A 27,582-nucleotide genomic window follows, 5' to 3' on the forward strand; every position below is an offset into this window, starting at 1 on the left:
ATACTTATGCGATATTCACGACAATGATCATGTGCACACAAATAGCACATCCTCGCAACCCAACACGTGCAGGGGTTGTCAATCCCTCGTGGGTAAAGTAAGGATAGATTAATTGATGCAAATAAGAATGATAGCAAATAGAACACAACAAGGTATTTTTGGGTTTTTGGATCATATAGATCTGAAAAATAAAAGATAAAATAAAATAGAAACGCAAATAGCAAAGTAGAGATTGCAAATAGAATATGTGAAGTAGACCCGGGGGGTGTAGGTTTCACTAGTGGCTTCTCTCGAGAAATAGCACACTGTGGGTAGACAAATTACTGTTAGACAATTGATATAAGAGCAAATAATTATGACGATATTCAAGACAATGATCATGTATATAGGCATCACGTCCAAGACAAGTAGACCGACTTCTGCCTACATCTACTTCTATTACTCCACACATCGACCTCTATCCAGCATACATGTAGTGTATTGAGTTCACGGAGAAACGAATTAATGCCTTAAGAATAATGAAATGATGTAGACAAGATCTATTCATGTAGGAATAGACACCATCGTTTTATCCTTGATAGCAACGATACATGCGTGACATATCTCTTCCTATCACTGAGATTGAGCATCGCAAGATCGAACCCATCACAAAGCATCTCTTCCCATTGCAAGATAAAAGGTCAAGTTGGCCAGACAAAAATGAAATATCGGAGAAGAAATATGAGGCTAAAATAATCAAGCATGAATATGTTTTCATAGATCCGATCATAAACTCAGAATTCATCATATGGATCTCCAAGAGACCATTGTATAGAGAAACATAACGAGAGAGATAGCCATCTAGGTACTGCCTACGAACCCGTAGGTCTGATATGAAATACTCACACATCATCTGAGGAGCAACAATGAGGATGGTGAACTCCTCCATGATTGTGTTCCTCTCCGGAATGGGCTGTAGATTAGATTTTTTGGCTCTCGAACTTGCGACGGCTGAAAATATTTTTTTGTCGACTACTTTAGGCTTTTCTGAATATTAGAGTATTTATAGAGCTCAGAGGCGGTGGAGGAGGAGCCCGAGGGACCCACTAGACACCAAGATGCGCGAGGGGCCCTGGGCACGCCCTGGTGTCTAGTGGGCCGCATGGGCCTTGTATGCTGCTACTTTTTGGCTCTGAAGTTTCTTCTGTATAAAAAATCTCCGTAAAGTTTTGTGGCATTTGGACTTCATCTGATACTGATTTCCGTGAAGGAAAAACAGCAAAAAACAGCAAGTGGCACTAGGCACTATGTCAATAGGTTAGTCCCAAAAAATGATATAAAGTTGCAATAAAATGATCATAAAACATCCAAGAATGATAATATAACAGCATGGAACAATCAAAAATTATAGATACGTTGGAGATGTATCAGCATCCACAAGCTTAATTCATGTTGGTCCTCGAATGGTTAAATGATAAAAAACAGATTTTTTTATGGGGAATGCTACCTCACATGTTCATCATATTCTTTTTCTTTTCAGCATGGACATATGGACTTGTAGATGTTGCAAAGCAATAGTCTATAGTTTTACATGAAAATTTCAATACTCAAGCATATCAACAAGAAACCAAGTCTTTCAAAATATCAATGCTAAAGAACATTATTGTAACATCCCCGAATTAGGCTATAGTAACCCATGTGATCAAGATACAATGATCCCACTCTAATGCTGCCACGTCACCATGATTTCTATCGTTGATCTTGTGTTAGTTCGAAACCGAGTCAAAATTCAAAGTTTAAAAATAAGCCGAATGAGAAAAGTTTTATGATGTTAAAATAAAAATGTCGGGAGAGATATAAAAATTCCCTAATGATTTATAAAGTGAACAGGGCATTTATAAAATTATTACAATCCCTATAAAATTAAAACAGGAAGCTATATATAAAAAACAAATTAAAGAAAGTAAATTAAAAAAAAAGAAAAAAAGAAAGAACAAAGGCCCCTGGCCCAAGTGGGCCAAATTGGCCCAGCCAGCAAGGCCCCCATCGGGCACCCAGCTGGGGGCTTATACCCCACGAGGGCCAACCCTAGCGCCCCTCGAGCCACTCCATGCCGCGCCGCCAGAAAGGGAATGAGGGTAGCCCCTCGCTCCCCCCCACCTACTCCCTCCCCACGACTCCCACCAACTCCCGTCGGTTCCCTCATCCTCTCCCGACGCACTCCCTCCCCTCCCGTCACTCGGCCTCACCCCGCCGGCCGGCGCCCCACGCGCCTCCCTCCCAGATCCCCCACGGCGCACCTTGGCCACCGCGCCTCTCCCCCATCCTCCCGTCGCTCCTGCCTCCAGCTTCCCCCGCGAGCCCCTGCGTCTTTCCCCCGGGGCGCCCTATTTTTTTCCTCCCCATCGAGCGGCTCAAGGGTAGGGCCTCCCCTCGTCGGCCTCCGGCGGCCACGCACCAGAACCTCCGAGCCCCTCCTCCTCGGTGCCTCCTCCTCTCCTGCTAGAACTGCCATGGCGCCGGCACCTCTGACGCCTCCACCGAAGCTCCTCCGGCGACCTTCACCGCACCACCGGCTTCCCCATCCTCCTCAACGGATCCACCGAGCCTCGTTGCCCCGTTCCCCGACAACGCCGGTGAGTCCTTTTTCGGGCTCCTCCCACCTATCCTCTTCCCCCCCGTCCCGGTTCCGTTCCGACGTTCGTCGTCTCGTTCCGGCACCGTTGCTTTCCTGTGAGAGGAGTAGGTGAAGATGGCCTCCTCTCTGTGTCTTGAGAGAGAGGGATGAATAGAGAGAGATGTGAGAGAGAGATATGATAGAAAGAAAGAAAATAAGAGAAAAAGATGATGTATATGTGTATGTATGTATTGGGTATGTATGCATGTATGTAGTGAAAAGAAATAGAAATATATATATATGTTTTTATTAATAAAATAATAATTAATTAATTAGATATACTATTTCATTAATTAAATAGATAATTAGATAATCTGTTAATTAGGATAATTAAATTATCCTATTAGAGTATGACACGTGGGTCCCCCACTAATTTAATCTGGTTAATGAATATTTAATATTAATTAATAAATTGTGTCAATGACATGTAGGACCCAATGGTGAGAGTTGACGAGTCAAGTGCTGATGCCAACATGACATCATGCTGATGTCATAATAGTATTTAAATAATTAATTAAATATGTTTTTAATTCCTAATTCTTAAATAAAACTTTAAAAATTAATAAACCGTAAATCAGATCAAAATAATTTCAACATGAAAGTTGATCAGCAGAACGAGACGAACCCGAATACGCGGTCCATTCGTGTGTCACGCGTTCCTAGCATAGCAAACGTGGAACTTTTCCATCGTTTTTCATCTGCCCGGTAGTAGCGCGAGACCCGGGAAATATCATGTGATATTTTCCCGACCCGTCTATGACGGATGCTACTGCGTTAGCTCATGCCTAGTCTGCATATTGCCATGTCATGCTTAATGTTGCACCTGTTGCTTTAATTTATTGTTTCTCCCTCTCTTCTTACCGGTAGACCCTGAGACTAACGCTGCTGCCGGGTACATCTACGACCCTGCCGACCAGCCCTTTGCCACAGAGCAACAAGGCAAGCAAACCCCCCCCCCTTGATCATTCCTATATCACCTATTCTTTCTTCCTCATGCTAGCATTAGAATTTTTCTACTGTTGTAGTTAGCTCCTATACCTGATGCATAGCCTATTTTTGATGAACTGCTACTTTCAGTACCGTACTTTAAACTGTTTCGTATAGGTGGAGCAGTCTTCCCCTCTGACCCCGTAGTCCAGTTGCCCCGCTTTGTTTTCAAATCTCGATCCCCGATGGACGAGCCAGACTCGGCACAACACTTACACCCCCTTAGTTGTGTGACGCTACAGATATACTATCGGGTACCGAGGGTGACACCTCGCGAAGTACTCATGATGATATCTTTGTAGTATAGCTAGTCGGTCCTGGCTATCGAGGGTGATTCCTCTTTTACCATTCCGACGATGCCTCTGTCGTGCAACCCCTCAAGTGTGGGACCCTCGAGGGTGATTCCTGTAGGTCCACCTTGATGGTTACATCATTTGGAATCCAACGAGTGTGATACCTCGGATTCCCCCTGATGTTTCTACCACACGGTTACTTGACCATGTTACTGGGATCATTGATGAATAGATGTTAGGAGGGTGGATTCCCGCGTGTTTGTGTCGATGACTTAATTAAAATGATAATGGATTTGGGTATTTGATGTGGCTTGGTCGCAAGGCCTTATTACACAATAACCGTGCTTGGGAAGAATTATGGGTACTCGACGTCGTGGTATCAGCCAAAGCTCTTCAAACGTTAGCAATGGAGCGGCGCTCGCCCGAGTGGTCCCGAGACGCATCGTGCTTGTGATTAAGGGGTGCTAGGACTGACATCGGCCACCCTTGCATCATGTAGGAGCGCAGAGGGTAAGTGGGCCAATGACCCCTTGGTGCTTAGGAGTTAGACCGGCGGCTGGCCTCTCTGTTGAGATTAGGTGGGGCTGCGATGTGTCGATATTCCGAGGCTGGTCATGACCCAAAAAAGTGTGTCCGGCCAGAGTGTTATCGAGCGTGACGGGGAGTATGTTGTGCACCCCTGCAGGGAAGAACTTATCTATTGGGCTCTTTGGCCTCTTTTTTTTCCTCACATGGGACAATGCTCTACTAATGATGATCATCACGCTTTTATTTACTCATAGCTCAAAGATCACAATGATGATGACTCCATAGGAAATGCCTCTCGCAGTGTACCGGGATGTGCAACGATCTAGTATGATCATGCAGTGGCAATATGAGAGTGACGGCACAAGTCATGAGACGGAACGGTGGTAGTTGCAGGGCAATATATCTCGGAATGGCTATGAAAATACCATAGGAGGTAGGTATGTGGCTGTTTTGAGGAAGGCATATGGTGGTTTTGTGCACCGGCGAGAGTTGCGCGGTGCTAGAGAAGCTAGCAATGGTGGAAGGGTGAAAGTGCGTATAATCCATGGACTCAACATTAGTCATGAAGAACTCACATACTTATTGCGAAAGTTTTTATTAGTAATCAAAACAAAGTGCTAAACACATACTGCGAGGGGAAGGGTTGGTAGGTGTTAACCATCGCGCGATCCCGACCTCAACACAAAGGATGACAATCAATAGATCAATTATGCTCCGACTTCCTAACATAGCGGTTCACCATACGTGCATGCTACGGGAATCACCAACTTCAACACAAGTATTTCTAGATTCACAACACCCTACTAAAATAACTCTTAATATTACCGAATCCACGTCTCAAAACTAATTGAGAGGAATCAAACTTCTCTTTCTACTCAATGCACATGAAGATAGAGGTTTTTGCATCCTCTTTGGGTACCTATCACATTTGGGACTACTTTCATAGCATAAGCCAACTACCAAGTCATGCACCGCCGTGCTCTAAAGATATAAGTGAAGCACAAGAGCAAAAGTATCTAGCTCAAAAGAGATAAGTGAAGCACTATGAGCATTCTAGCAAAATCACGATAAGTGCATATCTCTCTCTCTCAAAAAGGTGTGAAGCAAGGATTATTGTGACCAAACAAAAAGAAAAGACTCCTATGATACAAGACGCTCCAAGCAAAACACATATCATGTGGTGAATAATAATATAGCTCCAAGTAATGTTACCGATGGATTGAAGACAAAAGAAGGTATGCCTTCCGAGGGCATCCCCAAGCTTAGGCTTTTTGGTTCCTTGAAAATGGCTTGAGATGCCTTGGGCATCCCCAAGCTTAGGCTCTTGCCACTATTCTATGCCAAGCATTCTATGTCATTCTTCTTTCAGCACTTGAGCAAAATTTTCCTTCCCATCATGCTCATGAAAGACATTGAAAAGAAGGAGCATATGAGGCATCCTCAATTCCAATTTTTTTGTAGTTTTCTAGCGAAAGAACAAGAAACAAAAAGATTCGATTGCAAGATCTAAAGATATACCTTCAAGCGCTAACTTCCCCGGCAATGCTTCATTGACGGGATGTTAGTGCCACTTACCTAGCCTCCCCGACAACAGCGCCAGAAAAATGCTTGATCTCTACTACGCAACCTTCTCCTTGTAGACGTTGTTGGGCCTCCAAGTGCAGAGGTTTGTAGGACAGTAGCAATTTTCCCTCAAGTGGGTGACCTAAGGTTTATCAATCCACAGGAGGCGTAGGATGAAGATGGTCTCTCTCAAGCAACCCTGCAACCAAAAAACAAAGAGTCTCTTGTGTCCCCAACACACCCAATACAATGGTAAGTTTTATAGGTGCACTAGTTCGGCGAAGAGATGGTGAAACAAGTGCAATATGGATGGTGGATATAGGTTTTCGTAATCTGAAATTACAAAAACAGCAAGGTAACAAATAACAAAAGTGAGCACGAACGATATTGCAAAGCATGGAAACAAGGCCTAGGGTTCATACTTTCACTAGTGAAGTTCTCTCAACAAAGATAACATAATTGGATCATATAACTAGCCCTCAACATGCAACAAAGAGTCACTCCAAAGTCACTAATAGCGGAGAACAAACGAAAAGATTATTGTCGGGTACGAAACCACCATAAAGTTAGTCTTTCTGATCGATCTATTCAAGAGTTCGTACTAGAATAACACCTTAAGGTACATATCAACCAAGACCCTAATGTCACCTAGATACTCCATTGTCACCTCAAGTATCCATGGGCATGATTATACAATATGCATCACACAATCTCAGAATCATATATTCAACCAACACATAGGACTTCGAAGAGTGCCCCAAAGTTTCTACTGGAGATTCAAAACGTGTGCCAACCCCTATGCATAGGTTGTCAATGTCACGAACCCGCAAGTTGATCACCAAAACATACATCGAGTACTCACATGAATCCACGTGTGCCAACCCATATGCATAGGTTCCCAATTGTCACAAACCCGCAAGTTGATCACAGCAGATAGACACGTGCAAGACATACATCAAGTGTTCTCAAAGACTCAATCCGATAAGATAACTCCAAAGGGGAAACTCAATTCATTACAAGAGGGAGAGGGGGAAGAACATCATAAGATCCAACTATAGTAGCAAAGCCCATGGCACATCGAGATCAAGACATCTCAAGAACACGAGAGAGAGATCAAACACATAGCTAATGGTACATACCCTCAGCCCCGAGGGAGAACTACTCCCTCCTCGTCATGGAGATCGCCGGGATGATGAAGATGGCCACCGGAGATGGATTCCCCCTCCAGCAGGGTGTCGGAACGGGCTCCAGATTGGTTTTTGGTGGCTACAGAGGCTTGCGGCGGCGGAACTCCTGATCAAGGTTTCTTTCTGGAGGTTTCTGGATTTATAGGACCAGATGGTGGTGGAGTTGCGTCAACTGGCCCCCTGAGGAGACCACAAGCTTGGTAGGTGTGGCCTGGGGGGTGGCCGCGCCTACCGTGCTTGTGGCTTCCTCGGGACCCCTCTCCGGTATCTTTTTCTTCCGGTATTTTTGATATTTTCCATAAAAAAACATCGCGAAAGAATTATGCCGTTTGGACTCCGCTTGAAAAAGGGTCAAAAACACGAAAAGAGCATGAATTGGCATTTGGCACTGAGTTAATAGGTTAGTCCCAAAAAAGATATAAAATAGCATATTCGTGCATATAAAACATCCAAAGTTGACAAGATAATAACATGGAACCATCAAAAATTATAGATACGTTGGAGACGTATCAAGCATCCCCAAGCTTAACTCCTGCTCGTCCTCAAGTAGGGAAGTGATAAAGAATGAATTTTTGATGTTGCATGCTACCTAGCATAGTTATCCTGTGTAACTTCTCTCACGTGACATGAATATTCAGATCCGTAAGATTCAAAACAATTGTTTGCTATCGACATGAAAACAATAATACTTCAAGCAAACTAGCAAGGTAATCATGAACTTTTAAAATAACAAGGCCAATGAAAGTTATCCCTACAAAATCATATAGTCTGGCTATGCTCCATCATCCCCACCAACTAATTTAAATCATGCACAACCCCAGAATTGGCCAAGTAATTGTTTTTGCACTCTTACTTTCTCAAACTTTTTATAACTATCACGCAATACATGAGCGCGAGCCATGGATATAGCGCTATAGGTGGAATAGAGTGTGGTGGTGGTTGTGAGACAAAAATGAGGAGATGGTCACATTGACTCGGCATATCAAAAGGCTATGGAGATGCCCATTAATAGATATCTATGTGAATGAGTAGGGATTGCCATACAAAAGATGCACCAGAGCTATAGGTATATGAAAGCTCAAAAGGAAAACTAGTGTGTGCATCCAACTTGCTTGCTCACGAAGACCTAGGACAATTTTCAGGAAGCCCATCATTGGAATATACAAGCCAAGTTATATAATGAAGATTCCCACTAGCATATGGTAGTGACAAAGCAAGAAGCTCTCAATCATAAAGAACATGGTGCTATCATAAAGCACAAGTGTGGAAAAAGATAGTAGCATTGTCCCTTCTCTCTTTTTCTCTCCTTTTTTATTATTTGGGCTCTTAGGCCTCTTTTTTTCTTTTCTTTTCTTTTCTATTTCTTTTAGTTTTTGGGCTCTTTGGCCTCTTTTTTTCCCTCACATGGGCAATGCTCTACTAATGATGATCATCACACTTTTATTTACTCACAGCTCAAAGATCACAATGATGATGACTCCATAGGAAATGCCTCTGGCAGTGTACCGCATGTGCAACGATCTAGTATGATCATGCAATGGCAATATGAGAATGACGGCACAAGTCATGAGACGGAATGGTCGTAGTTGCACGGCAATAATATCTCGGAATGGCTATGAAAATGCCATAGTAGGTAGGTATGGTGGCTGTTTTGAGGAAGGCATATGGTGGTTTTGTGCACCGGCGAGAGTTGCGAGGTACTAGAGAAGCTAGCAATGGTGGAAGGGTGAAAGTGTGTATAATCCATGGACTCAACATTAGTCATGAAGAACTCACATACTTATTGCGAAAGTTTTTATTAGTAATCAAAACAAAGTGCTAAACGCATACTCCGAGGGGAAGGGTTGGTAGGTGTTAACCATCGCGCGATCCCGACCTCAACACGAAGGATGACAATCAATAGATCAATTATGCTCCGACTTCCTAACATAGCGGTTCACCATACGAGCATGCTACGGGAATCACCAACTTCAACACAAGTATTTCTAGATTCACAACACCCTACTAAAATAACTCGTAATATTACCGAATCCACGTCTCAAAACTAATTGAGAGGAATCAAACTTCTATTTCTACTCAATGCACATGAAGATAGAGGTTTTTGCATCCTCTTTGGGTACCTATCACATTTGGGACTACTTTCATAGCATAAGCCAACTACCAAGTCATGCACCACCGTGCTCTAAAGATATAAGTGAATCACAAGAGCAAAAGTATCTAGCTCAAAAGAGATAAGTGAAGCACTATGAGCATTCTAGCAAAATCATGATGAGTGCATATCTCTCTCTCACAAAAAGGTGTGAAGCAAGGATTATTGTGACCAAACAAAAAGAAAAGACTCCGATGATACAAGACGCTCCAAGCAAAACACATATCATGTGGTGAATAAAAATATAGCTCCAAGTAATGTGACTGATGGATTGAAGACGAAAGAGGGGATGCCTTTCCAGGGCATCCCCAAGCTTAGGCTTTTTGGTTCCTTGAATATGGCTTGCGATGCCTTGGGCATCCCCAAGCTTAGGCTCTTGCCACTCCTTATTCCATCGTCCATGAGAACATCACCCAAAACTTCAAAACTTCACAACACAAAACTTAAATAAAACTCGTGATAACATTAGCACAAGAAAACAACTACCACTTCTCTTGGTACTGTAGCAAACTTGAATTCTACCTATATTGATGTTAGGATACTGTATTCTCACTTTTCCATGGCTATTACCCCTCGATACTAACCATAGTTTCATCAAAACAAGCAACCAAGTCAACAAAAACAGAATCTGTCAAAAGCAGACCAGTCTGTAGCAATCTGTATACTTCGTATACTTCTCGTACCTCCAAAAATCTGAAAAAATTACGACGGTCTGGGGAAAAAGCATATCAATCAGAAGCAAAAATAATCAACTCAAAATATCTTTCTGAATAAAAACGAAAAATAATTTCGTGAGCAGAAAGTTTATGTCTTTTTCCAGCATGATCAAACAACTATCACCCAAGCTATCATAAAGGCTTTACTTGGCACAAACGCAAAAAGAAACACAAAAAACACAATCACAACAGAATTATGATGGTGTGGAAAAAGAAAAACAGAAAGCAAAAAAGCAAAAATAAATTCATTGGGTTGCCTCCCAACAAGCGCTATTGTTTAACGCCCTTAACTAGGCATTGATTTCAATGATGCTCACACAAAAGGTAAGGATTGAAACACAACGAGAGCATCATGGAGCATGTGGCTAGCACATTTAAGTCTAACCCACTTCCTATGCATAGGGATTTTTTGAACAAACAACTTGTTGGAGCAAGAATCAACTAGCATAGGAAGGCAAAACAAGCATAGCTTCAAAAATTTCAACACATCGAGAGGAAGCTTGATACTATTGCAATAAGTAGAAGCATATGATCCTCTCTCATAGTAATTTTCAGTAGCATCATGAATGAATTCAACAATATAACCAGCACCTAAGGCTTTCTTTTCATGATCTACAAGCATAGAAATTTTACTACTACCCACATAAGGAAATCTATTCTCAAGAATAGTAGTGGGGGTATCGTAAAAGCCTTGAGCACTGCAAATTGTGTCCACAATGAAAAGGCAAGGTTTAGCAAAGGGGTTTTCGAAAGTATGACAAGTTTTATCATCCCTCTTCTTCAAAGCATAAGTATCCTCACAATAATCATCATAGATAGGGCGCATGCTTTCATCAAAATGATTTTGATCATTCAAAGTGGAAGAACTAAAAAGATCATCTTCGTCAAATATAGCATCCCCAAGTTTGTGGCTTTGCATATCATTAGCATCTTGGGTATTCAAAGAATTAATGCTAAGAACATTACAATCATGCTCATCATTCACATATTCTATGCCAAGCATTCTATGTAATTCTTCTTTCAGCACTTGAGCACAATTTTCCTTCCCATCATGCTCACGAAAGACATTGAAAAGATGGAGCATATGAGGCATCCTCAATTCCAATTTTTTTGTAGTTTTCTAGCGAAAGAACAAGAAACAAAAAGATTCGATTGCAAGATCTAAAGATACACCTTCAAGCGCAAACCTCCCCAGCAATGCTTCGTTACGGGATGTTAGTGCCACTTACCTAGCCTCCCCGGCAACGGTGCCAGAAAAATGCTTGATGTCTACTACGCAACCTTCTCCTTGTAGACGTTGTTGGGCCTCCAAGTGCAGAGGTTTGTAGGATAGTAGCAATTTTCCCTCAAGTGGGTGACCTAAGGTTTATCAATCCGCGGGAGGCGTGGGATGAAGATGGTCTCTCTCAAGCAACCCTGCAACCAAATAACAAAGAGTCTCTTGTGTCCCCAACACACCCAATACAATGGTAAGTTGTATAGGTGCACTAGTTCGGCGAAGAGATGGTGAAACAAGTGCAATATGGATGGTGGATATAGGTTTTCGTAATCTGAAATTACAAAAACAGCAAGGTAACAAATAACAAAAGTGAGCACGAACGATATTGCAATGCATGGAAACAAGGCCTAGGGTTCATACTTTCACTAGTGAAGTTCTCTCAACAAAGATAACATAATTGGATCATATAAATAGCCCTCAACATGCAACAAAGAGTCACTCCAAAGTCACTAATAGCGGAGAACAAACAAAAAGATTATTGTCGGGTACGAAACCACCATAAAGTTATTCTTTCTGATCGATCTATTCAAGAATTCGTACTAGAATAACACCTTAAGATACATATCAACCAAGACCCTAATGTCACCTAGATACTCCATTGTCACCTCCAGTATCCGTGGGCATGATTATACGATATGCATCACACAATCTCAGAATCATATATTCAACCAACACATAGGACTTGAAAGAGTGCCCCAAAGTTTCTACCGGAGAGTCAAAACGTGTGCCAACCCCTATGCATAGGTTCTCAATGTCACGAACCCGCAAGTTGATCACCAAAACATACATCGAGTACTCACATGAATCCACGTGTGCCAACCCATATGCATAGGTTCCCAATTGTCACAAACCCGCAAGTTGATCACAACAGATAGACACGTGCAAGACATACATCAAGTGTTCTCAAAGACTCGATCCGATAAGATAACTCCAAAGGGGAAAATCAATTCATTACAAGAGGGAGAGGGGGAAGAACATCGTAAGATCCAACTATAGTAGCAAAGCCCATGGTACATCGAGATCAAGACATCTCAAGAACACGAGAGAGAGATCAAACACATAGCTACTGGTACATACCCTCAGCCCCGAGGGAGAACTACTCCCTCCTCGTCATGGAGATCGCTGGGATGATGAAGATGGCCACCGGAGATGGATTCCCCCTCCGGCAGGGTGCCGGAACGGGCTCCAGATTGGTTTTTGGTGGCTACAGAGGCTTGCGGCGGCGGAACTCCCGATCTAGGTTTCTTTCTGGAGGTTTCTGGATTTATAGGACCAGATGGCGGTGGAGTTGCGTCAAGTGGGCCCCTGAGGAGCCCACAATCTTGGTAGATGTGGCCTGGGGGGTGGCCGCGCCTACAAGGCTTATGGCTTCCTCGGGATCCCTCTCCGGTATCTTTTTCTTCCGGTATTTTTGATATTTTCCATAAAAAATCATCGTGAAAGAATTATTCCGTTTGGACTCCGCGTGAAAAAGGGTCAAAAACACGGAAAGAACAGGAACTGGCACTTGGAACTGAGTTAATAGGTTAGTCCCAAAAAAAGATATAAAATAGCATATTCATGCATATAAAACATCCAAAGTTGATAAGATAATAGCATGGAACCATCAAAAATTATAGATACGTTGGAGACGTATCAATTGTTCAACCACCTGATTTGAACTTACCTTTTCAAATCATGTGTGCTGCTAGTGATTATGCTGTTGGTGTTGAACTAGGGCAAAGTGTTGATAAGAAGTTGAATGTTGTTCACTATGCTAGTAAAACTCTAGACAGTGCCCAAAGAAATTATGATACTACGGAAAAGGAATTTTTAGCAGTCGTGTTTGCATGTGAAAAGTTCAGGTCTTACATAGTTGATTCCAAAGTCACTATTCACACTGATCATGCTGCTATTAAGTACCTCATGGAGAAGAAAGACGCTAAACCTAGACTCATCAGATGGGTTCTCTTGCTACAAGAATTTGATTTCCATGTTGTTGACAGGAAGGGTGCTGATAACCCAGTAGCAGATAACTTCTCTAGGTTGGAGAATGTTCTTGATGACCCACAACCTATTGATGATAGCTTTCCTGATGAGCAATTGAATGTCATCAATACTTCATGTAGTGCATCGTGGTATACTGATTATGCAAACTATGTCGTTGCCAAATATATACCACCTAGTTTCACATACCAGCAAAAGAAGAAATTCTTCTTTGACTTGAGACATTACTTTTGGGATGATCCTCACCTTTATACGGAAGGAGTAGATGGTGTTATTAGACGTTGTGTACCTGAACATGAACAGGGACATATCCTACAGAAGTGTCACTCCGAGGCCTACGGAGGACACCATGCGGGAGATAGAACTGCACACAAGGTATTGCAATCAGGTCTCTATTGGCCCACTCTCTTCAAGGATACCCGTAAGTTTGTCTTGTCTTGTGACGAATGTCAAAGAATAGGTAATGTCGGTAAAAATCAGGAAATGCCTATGAATTATTCACTTGTCATTGAACCATTTGATGTTTGGGGCTTTGATTATATGGGACCTTTTCCAAAATCCAACGGGTATACTCATATCCTAGTTGTTGTTGATTACTTCACTGAGTGGGTAGAAGCTAGCCCAACCAGTAGTGCTGATCACAACACCTCTATCCGGATGCTTAAAGAAGTTATTTTCCCTAGATTTGGAGTCCCTAGATATCTAATGACCGATGGTGGTTCACATTTCATTCATGGTGCTTTCCGTAAAACGCTTGCTAAATACGATGTCAACCATAGAATTGTGTCTCCCTATCACCCTCAGTCCAGTGGTAAGGTAGAGCTAAGCAATAGAGAGATTAAACTGATTCTGCAAAAGGCGGTCAACAGGTCTAGAAAGAATTGGTCTAAGAAGCTCGATGATGCACTGTGGGCTTATAGAACTGCCTATAAGAATCCCATGGGCATGTCTCCGTACAAAATGGTGTACGGTAAAGCATGTCATTTACCTATTGAGCTAGAGCATAAAGCTTATTGGGCAATCAAAGAGCTCAACTTTGATTTCAAATTTGCTGGTGAGAAGAGGTTATTTGATATTAGCTCGCTTGATGAATGGAGAACTCAGGCATATGAAAATGCCAAGTTGTTCAAAGAAAAGGTTAAGAGGTGGCATGATAAAAGGATACAAAAGCGTGAGTTCAATGTGGGTGATTATGTCTTGCTATATAATTCTCGTTTAAGATTTTTTGCAGGCAAGCTTCTCTCTAAATGGGAAGGTCCTTACATTGTTGAGGAAGTATATCGTTCCGGTGCTATCAAGATCAACAACACGGAAGGTAATTTTCCGAGAGTGGTAAATGGGCAGAGAATCAAGCATTATATCTCAGGTACTCCCATAAATGTTGAAAGCAATATTATCAATACCATAACTCCACAGGAATGCCTAAGGGATATTTATCAGCCTATTTCACACTCCAAAAACGAAGAGGTATGTGATTCGGTAAGAAAAGAGACTCCAAAACTTTTCCAGTACGAATTTTTCTCCGTTTTGGAATATTTAGAAAAATAGAAAATTTAAAGCAGTACGGAAAGCGCACGAGGAGGCGGCAAGCCTGCCAGGCGCGGGCCACCCCCTGGTCGCGCCTGGGGGGCTTGTGACCACCTCGTGTGCCTCCCGGACTCCGTTTTCTTAAGGAGTACTCCTTATGGTCTGGAAAAAATCATTATATATTCCCCCGTAAGGTCTCACCCTCGTATCACGCGAATTTCCTCTGTTTTCGTTTTGATCCTGTTTCTGCTGCAGATCTAGATCGCTATGGCGTCACCAAAAACTCTAAAGGACAAGATCTTTAAGAAGGTCATCAATCCCTACCTCGCGGGAGTGCTGCACCACCCTCAATCTATTGAGATGCATGAGGGGATGCTGCACATCCGTGATGTTGAGGGGCCGAAGAAGACCGGAAGCGTGGAGGCGAGGCTCGAAGCAATGGAGCAACAAGTCTTCAAGTGCCAAGGGCTCGTGGAGCGTGGACTCAACGCCAACCACATGATGATCACGGAGTTCACCAAGAAGCACAAGATCGATGCCAATGACATCGGGAAGCACCTCTCGAGGCTCTATGACAGGATTGATCACCTCCAAGCCCAGATCTATGACCTAGAGAACCAAAAGTGTGAGTATGAGTATAGATTTAAATCAATATGGTTGGCTGCAGATTTGAGGATTTCGGAGACTCGTTCATCATTCCATGATGGAGCACATATGCCTTGGAAGACAGAGGATCAAATCCATGTTGCAACAACTCCACCACCATCACCTCCAAGGGAAGACAAGTGAGCATGGGTATGGTCAATCCCCTTGGCTTGTGCCAAGCTTGGGGGAGTTGCCCCGGTATCGTATCACCATCACATCTTTTGCCTTTACCTTTTCTTAGTTTGTTCCTTTTTGGTTTTATCTTTCTCTAGTAGAATAAAGGTCTTGGTGTTTTAGGCTTGAGTTTTTCTTTGTGTCACCCCTGATGTATTCGAGCTCGTGAGCCATATAATAAAGAGTGTCTTAGTTAAGGGCCTTGCCTCATGCCATGATCAAGAAAATGATGGAAGAACAAAAGCATGAAAGATCATGCAATGATCTTATGGGAAGTGATGGCTTCACATATAAAAAGAATGATGATTGAAACTTGTTGAGGGTAGACAAACATAGACCTTGTCCATTGTTGAAATTAATAGGAAGTGATAAAGAAGGAGAGGTTCACATATAAATATATCATCTTTGACACCATCTATGACTGTGAACACTCACTAAACTATTACATGCTTAGAAGTAGATGTTGGACAAGGAAGACAACATAATAAATTGTGTTTGCTTGGTTCCGAACAATGTTATATGACTAGAGATCCCTTAGCATGTGACGATTGCTTCCACCTCATATTAGCCAAAACTACCGCACTAAGTAGAGATACTACTTGTGCATCCATAAACCTTCAACCCAGTTTTTTCATGAGAGTCCACCATACCTACCTATGGATTGAATAAGATCCCTCAAGTAAGTTGTCATCGGTGCAAGCAATAAAAATTGCTCCCTAAATATGTATGATCTATTAGTGTGTGGAAAATAAGCTTTGTACGAACTTGTGATGAGGAAGACATAAAAGCGACAGACGGCATAATAAAGTTCTTTATCACATGAGGCAATATAAAGTGACGTTCCTCCACACTAAGAGGACACACATCCAAACCTCAAAAGCACATGACAACCTCTGCTTCCCTCTGCGAAGGGCCTATCTTGTACCTTTACTTTTTGCCGTGAAAGAGTCATGGTGATCTTCACAAATTTCTTGTTTCGCCTTTATCTTGGCTAACATCATATGCTAGGGAAAGATCTTTATTAATATGTCAACTTGGAAGTAAGTATTCATGAATTATTACTGTTGACATTACCCTTGAGGTAAATGGTTGGGAGGCGAAACTATAAGCCCCTATCTTTCTTCGTGTCCAACTGAAACTTTGATCTCATGAGTACCACGTGAGTTGTAGCAATTGCAGAGAACGAAAAGATGATTGAGTATGTGGATTTGCTTTACAAGCTCTTATTCGATTCTTTCCGATGTTGTGATAAATTGCAATTGCTTCAATGACTAAAGGCTATCGGTTGTTATTTCTCGGTAAGGTTCCTGATCCATACTTTACTTTGTGAAGGAATTGTCACTTTAGCATAAGAGTTCATATGATGGTTTTGCTGTTCAGATCATGACGATGATGCCTGCATGTTCGTATCTTGTTTTGTCGACACCTCTCTCTCTAAACATGTGGGCATATTTATTGATCTTGGTTTTCTCTTGAGGACAAGCGAGGTCTAATTTTGGGGGAGTTGATATGTCCATATTGCATCATAATTTCATGTTGATATTTATCGCTTTTTGGGCTGTTATTACACTTCAAGGTACAATACTTATGCCTTTTCTCTCTTATTTTGCAAGGTTTACATGAAGAGGGAGAATGCCGGCAGCTGGAATTCTGGCCTGAAAAAGGAGCAAGTTTGAGATACCTATTCTGCGCAACTCCAAAAGCCGTGAAAATAAACATGGATTTTTTTTGGGATTTATAAAAAATACTCAGCCGAAGAAGTGCCACAGAGGCGCCAGCAGGAGGTCACAAGCGTGCTAGGCGCGGCCTACCCCCTGGCCGCGCCTAGGGGGCTTGTGAGCTCCCTGCTGGCCCACTGGCCCCCCTCTTTTGCTACAAGAAGGGTTTCGGTCTGGAAAAAAATTAAGAGGAGGCTTTTCGAAGGATTCACCACCGCCACGAGGCGGAACTTGAGCAGAACCAATCTAGAGCTCCGGCAGGACGATCGTGCCGGGGAAACTTCCCTCCCGAAGGGGGAAATCGTCGCCATCGTCATCACCAACCCTCCTCTCATTGGAGGGGACTCGTCACCAGCAACATCTTCATCAGCGCCATCTCATATCCAAACCCTAGTTCATCTCTTGTAACCAATCTCCGTCTCGTGACTCCGATTGGTACTTGTAAGGTTGCTAGTAGTGTTAATTACTCTTTGTAGTTGATGCTAGTTGGATTACTTGGTGGAAGATTATATGTTCAGATCTTTGATGCTACTCATTACCTCTCTGGTCATGAATATGATTATGCTTTGTGAGTAGTTACTTTTGTTCCTAAGGACATGGGATAAGTCATGCTATAAGTAGTCATGTGAATTTGGTATTCGTTCGATATTTTGATGGGTTGTATGTTGTTTTTCCTCTAGTGGTGTTATGTGGACGTCGACTACATAACATGTCACTATTATTTGGTCCTAGAGGAAGGCATTGGGAAGTAGTAAGTAGATGATGGGTTGCTAGAGTGACAGAAGCTTAAACCCTAGTTTATGCGCTACTTCGTAAGGGGCTGATTTGGATCCACTAGTTTAATGCTATGGCTAGACTTTGTCTTAATTCTTCTTTCGTAGTTGCGGATGCTTGCGAGAGGGGTTAATCATAAGTGGTATGCTTGTCCAAGTAAGGGCAGTACCAAAGCGCCGGTCCACCCACATATCAAACTATCAAAGTAACGAACACGAATCATATGAACATGATGAGAACTAGCTTGACAGAAATTCTCGGGAGCGCTTTACCTCCTATAAGACTTTGCCTAGGCTTGTCCCTTGCTACAAAAGGGATTGGGCCACTTTGCTGCACCGTTGTTACTTTAGTTGCTTGCTACTTGCTGCGAATCATCTTGTCACACAACTACTTGTTACCGATAGTTTCAGTGCTTGCAGAGAATACCTTGTTGAAAACCACTTGTCAGATCCTTCTGCTCCTCGTTGGGTTCGACACTTACTTATCGAAAGGACTATGATAGATCCCCTATACTTGTGGGTCATCAACGGCGCGGGCCCAAGTGGTCCCGAGACGCACACGCTTTTGATTAAGGGGTGCTAGGACTGACATCGGCCGCCCTTGCATCATGCAGGAGCGCAGAGGGTAAGTGGGCCCACGACCCCTTGGTTCTTAGGAGTTAGACCGGCGGGCTGGCCTCTCTGTTGAGCTTAGGTGAGGCTACGACGTATTGATATTCCGAGGCCGGGCATGACCCAAAAAAGTGTGTCCGGCCAGAGTGTTATCGAGCGTGACGGGGAATATGTTGTGCATCCCTGCAGGGAAGAACTTATCTATTTGAATAGTCGTGTCCACAGTTACAGGACGACTTGGAGTTATGCCTTGATCTTATACAACTACAATTTTTACTTAACTGGAATAGTTGCTCCGGGATTGCTTTCTCGCAGGGAGTCGAGGGAGGATCTCTGGGCGTGACCTCATATTAATATTGCTGCAACAATATGACTATTAATTGTGTTACCTTGCTCTACTCTCGTCTATTGCTGCAAGACCCTGTAGATGCTAGTCTTTGATAGAACTAGGCCTTCTCCCTCTATTCTTGCATTGCTGCAGTCAGTCCACACATAACCCCCCCTTCTTTGATACTGATGCATACTTAGCATAGTTCTGATGTAAGTCTTGCGAGTACTTTGGATGAGTACTCATTGTTGCTTTGCTCCCCCCTTGTCCCCTTGATCCGTTGCTACGACCAGATGATGGAGCCCAGGAGATGGAGTTTCTTGCCGGCGCCTTCCCCCCGATGGTGACTTCTTCGTGGAGGCCGGTGAAGACCAGGAGTAGTTTAGGAGGTTCCCAGGCAGGAGGCCTCGCCTCGTTCGATCGTGTTTCTTTTGTGCTAGCCTTCTCTAAGGCACCCCATGTTTTATGTCTGTACTCGGATATTGTTGCTTCCGCTAACTTGTGTGTTTATCGAACTTGTGTATTCTAGCCCTCGAGGCCCCTGGCTTGTAATATGGAGCTGGTATTGTTTTGTTTGTGTCTAGAGTTGTGTTGTGATATCTTCCCGTGAGTCCTTGAGTTTGATCGTACGCATTTGCGTGTATGATTAGCGTACGATTAAATTGAGGGCGTCACAAGTTGGTATCAGAGTGTACACATTGAAGTGATGCATAAAGAGCGATTCTAACAAATATTAGCATAATTTGGCTCTCTCAAATGGGTGTGTCCAGTAAGGTTTATTATGGAAAACTAACCAAAAGAAAGCAAAGACACAAATGATACAATACGCTCCAAGCAAAACTCATGATATGTGACGAATAAAAATATAGCTCCAAGTAAAATTACCAATGATTTTTAGAAGAAAGAGGGGATATCTTCCGTGGCATCCCCAAGCTTAGTTTCTTGGTACTCCTTAGATATTTCCTTGGGGTGCCATGGGGCATCCCCAAGCTTAGCATTTTATCACTCCTTATTCCTTCATCGATCGTGATCTCACTCAAAACTTGAAAACGTCAATCACACAAAACTCAACAAAATTTTCGTGAGATCCATTAGTATAAGAAAACCAAATTTTACTATAGGTACTATTGAAAACCTATTCTAATTTTGTTTTTTCATTATACTTACTGTATTCTAACTTTACCATGTCTTATCCCCCCGATACAAACCATAGAATCATCAAAATAAGCACATAACGCAAAGAAAACATAATCTGTTAAAAACAGAACATTCTGTAAAGATTCAAAATTTACTCATACTTCTGTAACTCCAAAAATTCTGCAAAAATAGGACAACGTAGGGAATTTGTATATCAATACTTTGTAAAACATTTAGCCACTTTTGACGGTTCTGTGATATTTAGGATTTTTCTACTCGACACAAAAGTTTTTGTTTTTCAAAAGGATTAAAGCAACTAACACCCCACATGATCCCAAAGGCTTTACTTGGCACAAGCACTAAATAAAACACAAAATACACAATTATAATAGTAGCATAATTGTGCAAACACTAAAGAACAAACAACAGAAGCGAAAAAAAATATTCATTGGGTTGCCTCCCAACAAGCGCTATCATTTTACGCACCTAGCTAGCCATATTGCATAGATTTTAAGTGATGCCATCCTTAGTGGTTTATCGATAGGTTGCCCTCATGATTGATTCATATGGTAATGTAATCTTAGTTCTAGGGAAGTGTTCCATGCCTTCTCTTAGTGGAAACTAAAATTTAATATTCCCTTCTTTCATAACAATCACAACCCCTATAGTTCTCAAGAATGGTCTACCAAGAATTATTGGACAAGACGGATTGCAATCAATATCAAGATCAATGAAATATATGGGAAAACAATTCCTACTTGCAAGAATAAGAACATCATTAATTCTTTCCATAGGCTTTTTAATAGTAGAATCCAACAAGTGCAAATTAAGAGAACATTCTTTAATATTGGTAAGACCAAGCACATCACAAATAGATTTTGGAATTGTGGACACACTAGCATCCAAATCACATAAAGCATAGCACTCAGAATTCTTCATTTTGGTATTAATGGTGGGTTTCCATTCATCACGTAATTTTCTAGGAATTGAAATATCTATCTCTAACTTTTCTTCCAAAGCTTTTATTACCGCATTTGAAATATGTTTAGTAAAAGGTTTATTTTGTTCATATGATTGGATGAATTTATCATAGATTGCAACATAGAAATACACTCAATCAAAGAGCAGCTATCAAAATATACAAATTTGCAATCCGAAATAGTGGGTGCATCACTAGCTAAAGTTTTAACCTCTTCAATCCCACGTTTATCGAAATATTCAATAAGATTTTCACCATCCAAATCATCGGAACACCCTCTAGATAAAATTGAAACTTCTTCAGTTCCCTCATCAATAATTTTCACATTACTAAACAGGAAATCAATAGAAGAAACACTAATCATTTTAATCTATTCATCATTTTTATGAAAGCAATCAGGAAACGCTCTTTCTAGAAATTCTCTTTTAGCTCTAAGCATAGCGGTTCTTTTCTTAGTTTCATCTATCGAAACTTATATAACTTTAATTGATTCATTAATATCAAACTTATTAAAAGTTCTGTTCTTGATATTTTCTACATCGTGCGAAAATCTATCAATGCTTCAAGACATATCATCAATCTTATTAAACTTTTCTTCAATCATAGTATTGAAAGCTTTTTGCGCATTCATAAATTCCTTAATATTACTCTCAAGATCACATGGTATCCTAGCATTAGTATTATTAGAACTACCAAAGGAATTACCATAATTATTTGAAGAACTTCCACGACACGGCCTATGATTAATTTTTTTCCTATAAGCATTATTATTAAAATTGTTTCACGAGACAAAATTCACATCTACAGGATCATTATCTTGCTCAATCAAAGTTGACAAAGGCACATCATTAGCATCAATACGAGCATGCTTACTAGCAAATAAGAGCATCAACTTTATCACATCAATTTCAACAATAGAATTAACTTTTTTACTAGTAGGAGCTCTTTCAGTATGCCATTGGGAATAATTAGCCATAATATTATCAAGCAGTTTAGTAGCATCACCCGAAGTAATTTCCATAAAAGTACCACACGCGGCGGAATCTAAAAGATTTTTAGAAACAAAATTCAATCCCGCATAAAAAAATTGTATGATCATCCACAAATTCAAACCATGAGTTGGACAATTTCTTATCATCAATTTCATCCTTTCCCAAGATTGGCAACTTTCTCATTCTCAAGTTATTTAAAATTCATAATCTGATTTCTAAGAGAAATAATTTTCACGGGAGGAAAATACTTTGTGATAAAAGCATATTTGCACTTGTTCCAAGAATCAATACTAATTCGTGGCAAAGATATAAACAAAATTTTAGGACGATCACACAAAGAGAACGAAAATAATTTCAACTTGACAATATCATTGTCCACACCTTTCTTATTTTCCATATCACACAATTCTACGAAAGTGTTTAGATGGGACGCGACATCCTCATTAGGAGTAACAAAAAATTTCTCCTTCATAACAAGATTCAACAAAGCGGCATTAATATCATAAGACTCTGCACTAGTGGCGGGAGGAGCAATCGGAGTGCTAATAGTATCCCTGTTATTGATATTGGAAAAATCACACAACTTAGTGTTTTCTTGAGTCATCGTGACTACACAAGCAACAACACAAGAAAAGAAGAGATCTGGCAAGGAAACAGTAAATGGAAAGACGACAAAGAAAAGAGCAAATTTTGTGAAGTGGGTAGAGGAAAATGAGAGGCAAATGGAAAATAATATAATTGCAAGGAGATGAGAGTTGTGTGTAGTAACCTGATAGATCTTCACTTAATCTTCTCCGGCAACGGCGCGAGAAATCTTGACTACTCGCTGATTGCGTTGGTTTCCCTCCAAGCTTAAAGGGTGATGTAGCACAGCGACGGCAAGTATTTCTCTCAATTATGAAACCAAGGTATCAATCTAGTAGGCAGATCCACACAAGACTATGTAAGAAGCACCTCCATGCAACTAGCAAATCCTTGCAACCCAACGCGTGGAGGGGTTGTCAATCCCTCGTGGGTAAACTAAGGATAGATTAATAGATGCAACTAAGAGTGATTGCAAATAGAACACATCAATATATTTTTGGGTTTTCTGATAATATAGATATGAAATAAAAGAGCGAATAAAATAGAAACGCAACTAGCAAAGTAGAGATTGCAAATAGATTATATGAAGTAGACCCGGGGGCTGTAGGTTTCATTAGTGGATTCTCTCGAGAAATAGCAACCGACTGGTAGAGAAATTAATGTTAGGAAATTGATAGAAGAGCAAATAATTATGATGATATTCAAGACAATGATCATGTATATAGGCATCACGTCCAAGACAAGTAGACTGACTTCTGCATGCATCTATTTCTATTACTCCACACATCGACCGCTATCTAGCATGCATCTAGTGTACTGAATTCATAGAGAAATGGAGTAATGCCTTAAGAATGATGACATGATGTAGACAAGATCTATTCATATAGGAATATACCCCATTGTTTTATCCTTGATAGCAACAATACATGCATGTCATGTCTCTTTCTGTCACTGAGATTTAGCACCGCAAGATCGAACCCATCACAAAGCATGTCTTCCCATTGCAAGATAAAAGATCAAGTTGTCCACACGAAAACCAAATATTGGAGAAGAAATACGAGGCTATAATAAACAAACCTGAATATGTTTTTATAGATCTAATCATAAACTCACAATTCATCAGATCACAACAAACACACCACAAAATAAAGAGTTACATCATATGGATCTCCTAGAGACCATTGTATTGAGAGACAGAATGAGAGAGAAAGCCATCTAGCTACTGCTTACGGACCCGTAGGTCTGATATGAACTACTCACGCATCATCAGAGGCGCGCCAATGAGGATGGTGAACCCCTCCGTGATCATGTTCCTCTTCGGAATCGGCTCTAGATTGGCTTTGATGGCCCTGGAACTTGCAGCGGCTGAAACAATTTTTCGTTGACTCCTTTAGGGTTTTCCAAATATTGGGGTATTTTTAGAGCTCGGAGGCGGTGGAGGAGGCGCCCGAGGGCCCCACTAGACACCAGGCCGCGACAAGGACCCTGGGCATGCCCTGGTGTCTAGTGGGCCGCCTGGGCATTGTGTACTTCGCCTTCTTGCTCCCAAGTTTCCTTCTGGTCCATCCATGTAAAGTTTCATGGCATTTGGACTTCATCTGATATTGATTTTTGCGAAGGAAAAAACAACAACTGGCACTAGGCAACATGTCAGTAGGTTAGTCCCAAAAAAGATATAAAGTTCCTACAAAATGATCATAAGAACATCCAAGAATGATAATATAACACCATGCAACAATAAAAAATTATAGATACATTGGAGACGTATCACGATGGCGGACATGGATTCCATCAAATGGCTACAGGCCATGAAATCCGAGACATGATCCATACATGAAAACAAAATATGGACTTTAGAAGAATTAACTGATGGTCGTAAGTCTATTAAGTACAAATGGATCTTTAATAGGAAGACAGACGATGATGGTAAATGTCACCGTTTATAAAGCTCGACTTGTCATAAAGAGGTTTCTCACAAGTTCAAGGAGTTGACTACGGTGAGACTTTCTCGCCTCTAGCGATGCTAAAAGTTTGTTGGAATCAAGTTACCAGTTGTTGCATTTTTCAATTATGAAATTTGGCAGATAGATGTCAAAACATCATTTACATCACGATTTCCTTGAGGAAAGGTTGTATGTGATACAACCAAAAAGTTTTGTTGATCCTAAGGATGCTAGAAGGCATGCAAGCTCCAGCGATCCATTTGTGGACTGGTGCAAGCATCTTGCAGTTGGAATAAGCGGTGTGATGAGGTGATCAAAGCTTTTGGGTTTATACAAAGTTTATTAAGAAACTTGTAGTTACAAGAAAGTGAGTGGGAGAACTATAGAATTTCTGATAACCACATGTGGATGACATATTATTGGTCGGAAATGATGTAGAATTTATGGAAAGCATAAAGGCTTGTTTGAAAGGAAAACCTCGATAAAGCTACTTAAATATGTTGACAATATGCCCTAGAGGCAATAATAAAGTTGTTATTATTATATTTCCTAGTTCATGATAATTGTCTACTATTCATGCTATAATTGTATTAACCGGAAACCGTAATACATGTGTGAATACATAGACCACAACATGTCCCTAGTGAGCCTCTAGTTGGCTAGCTCGTTGATCAATAGATGATCATGGTTTCCTAATCATGGACATTGAATGTCATTCATAACAGGATCACATCATTAGGAGAATGATGTGATGAACAAGACCCAATCCTAAGCATAGCGCAACATCGTGTAGTTTGTCTGCTAGAGCTTTTATAATGTCAAGTATCATTTACTTAGACCATGAGATTATGCAACTCCTGGATATTGTAGGAGTGCTTTGGGTGTATCAAACATCACAATATAATTGGGTGATTATAGAGGTGAACTACAGGTATCCCCGAAAGTATCTATTGAGTTGGTACGAATCGAGATTGGGATTTGTCGCTCCGTGTGACGGAGAGGTATTTGTGGGCCCACTCAGTAATGCATCATCATAATGAGCTCAATGTGACTAAGGAGTTAGTCACGGGATGATGTGTTATGGAATGAGTAAATAGACTTGCCAGTAACGAGATTGAACAAGGTATAGGGATACCGACGATCGAATCTCGGGCAAGTGTCATATCGGTAGGCAAAGGGAATTGCATACGGGATTGAGTGAATCCTCGACATCGTGGTTCATCCGATGAGATCATCGTGGAACATGTGGGAGCCAACATGGATATCCAGACCCCGTTGTTGGTTATTGGACGGAGAGGTGTCTCGGTCATGTCTGCATGGTTCCCGAACTCGTAGGGTCTACACACTTATGGTTCGATGATGCTAGAGTTGTAATGGGAATAATATGTGGTTACTAAAAGTTGTTCGGAGTCCCGGATGAGAATCCAAACGTCATGAGGAGCTCCGAAATGGTTCGGAGGTCAAGATTCATATATAGGAAGTGGAGATTTGATCGCTGGAAATTTTTCGGGAATCGTCGGTATTGTACCGGGACCACCGGAAGGGTTCCGGTGGTCCACCATGAGGGTCCACCAGCCCCGAAGGGCCACGCGGGCCAAAAGTGGATGGAAACCATCCCCTAGATGGGTTCGTGCGCCACCCACCAAGGCCCAAGGCGCCTAGGGCAGCAAACCCTAGGGCGTGGTGGCTGCCTTGGGTGGCAAGCCACCCCCTAGGGCACCGCCCCTCCTCCTCTTGGATGACGCACCACCTAGGGGAAACACTAGGATGGCCGGCCCTCCTCCTCCTCCCTCCTATATATATAGTGGAGGGTTTTGGGAGGGCTGCACACACCTTTACACCTCTCCAAGGCTCAGCCTCTCCCTTTTCTCCTCCTCCGCGGTGCTTGGCGAAGCCCTGCTGGAGAACTGGATAGTTCCACCGCCACCACGCCGTCGTGCTGTCGGAGCTCTCCCTCAACTTCTCCTCTCTCCTTGCTGGATCAAGGTGAAGGATACGTCACCGGGTTGCACGTGTGTTGAACGTGGAGGCGCCTTTGTTCGGCGCTTAGATCGGAATCTTCCATGATCTGAATCGCTACGAGTACGACTCCATCAACCGCGTTATAGTAACGCTTTTGCTTAGCGATCTTCAAAGGTGTGAAGATGCTCTACCCCTTGCTTGTTGTTGGTCTCTCCTAGATAGATCTTGGTGTGATGTAGGATTTTTTTGCATTACTACTACGTTCCCCAACAGTGGCATCCGAGCCAGGTTCTATGCGTATATTCTATGCACGAGTAGAACACAAAAGTTGTGGGTGATGATTTTTTAAATTGCTTGTCGTTACTAGTCCAATCTTTTTTTGGCAGTATTGTGGGATGAAGCGGCCTGGACCGACTTTACACGTACGCTTACGTGAGACTAGTTCCACCGCCTGACATGCACTTGTTGCATAAGGTGGCTAGCGGGTGTCTGTCTCTCCTACTTTAGTCGAATTGGATTCGATGAAAAGGGTCCTTATGAAGGGTAAATAGCTTTGGCATATCAACATTGTGGCTGTCACGTAGGTAAGAACCGTTCTTGCTAGAAACCCAAATCATCCACGTAAAACTTGCAACAACAATTAGAGGACATCTAACTTGTTTTTGCGGGGTATGCTATGTGATGTGATATGGCCAAAAGTATGTGATTTTACATATGTGATGTATGAGATTGATCATGTTCTTGTAATAGGATTCACGACTTGGATGTCGATGAGCATGACAACCGGCAGGAGCCATAGGAGTTGTCTTAATTTATTGTATGAGATGCAACGCCATGTGATTACTTTACTTTATTGTTAACCG

Source organism: Hordeum vulgare, chromosome 3H, assembly GCF_904849725.1.
Source record: "Hordeum vulgare subsp. vulgare chromosome 3H, MorexV3_pseudomolecules_assembly, whole genome shotgun sequence".
In the NCBI taxonomy this organism is placed as follows: Eukaryota; Viridiplantae; Streptophyta; class Magnoliopsida; order Poales; family Poaceae; genus Hordeum; species Hordeum vulgare.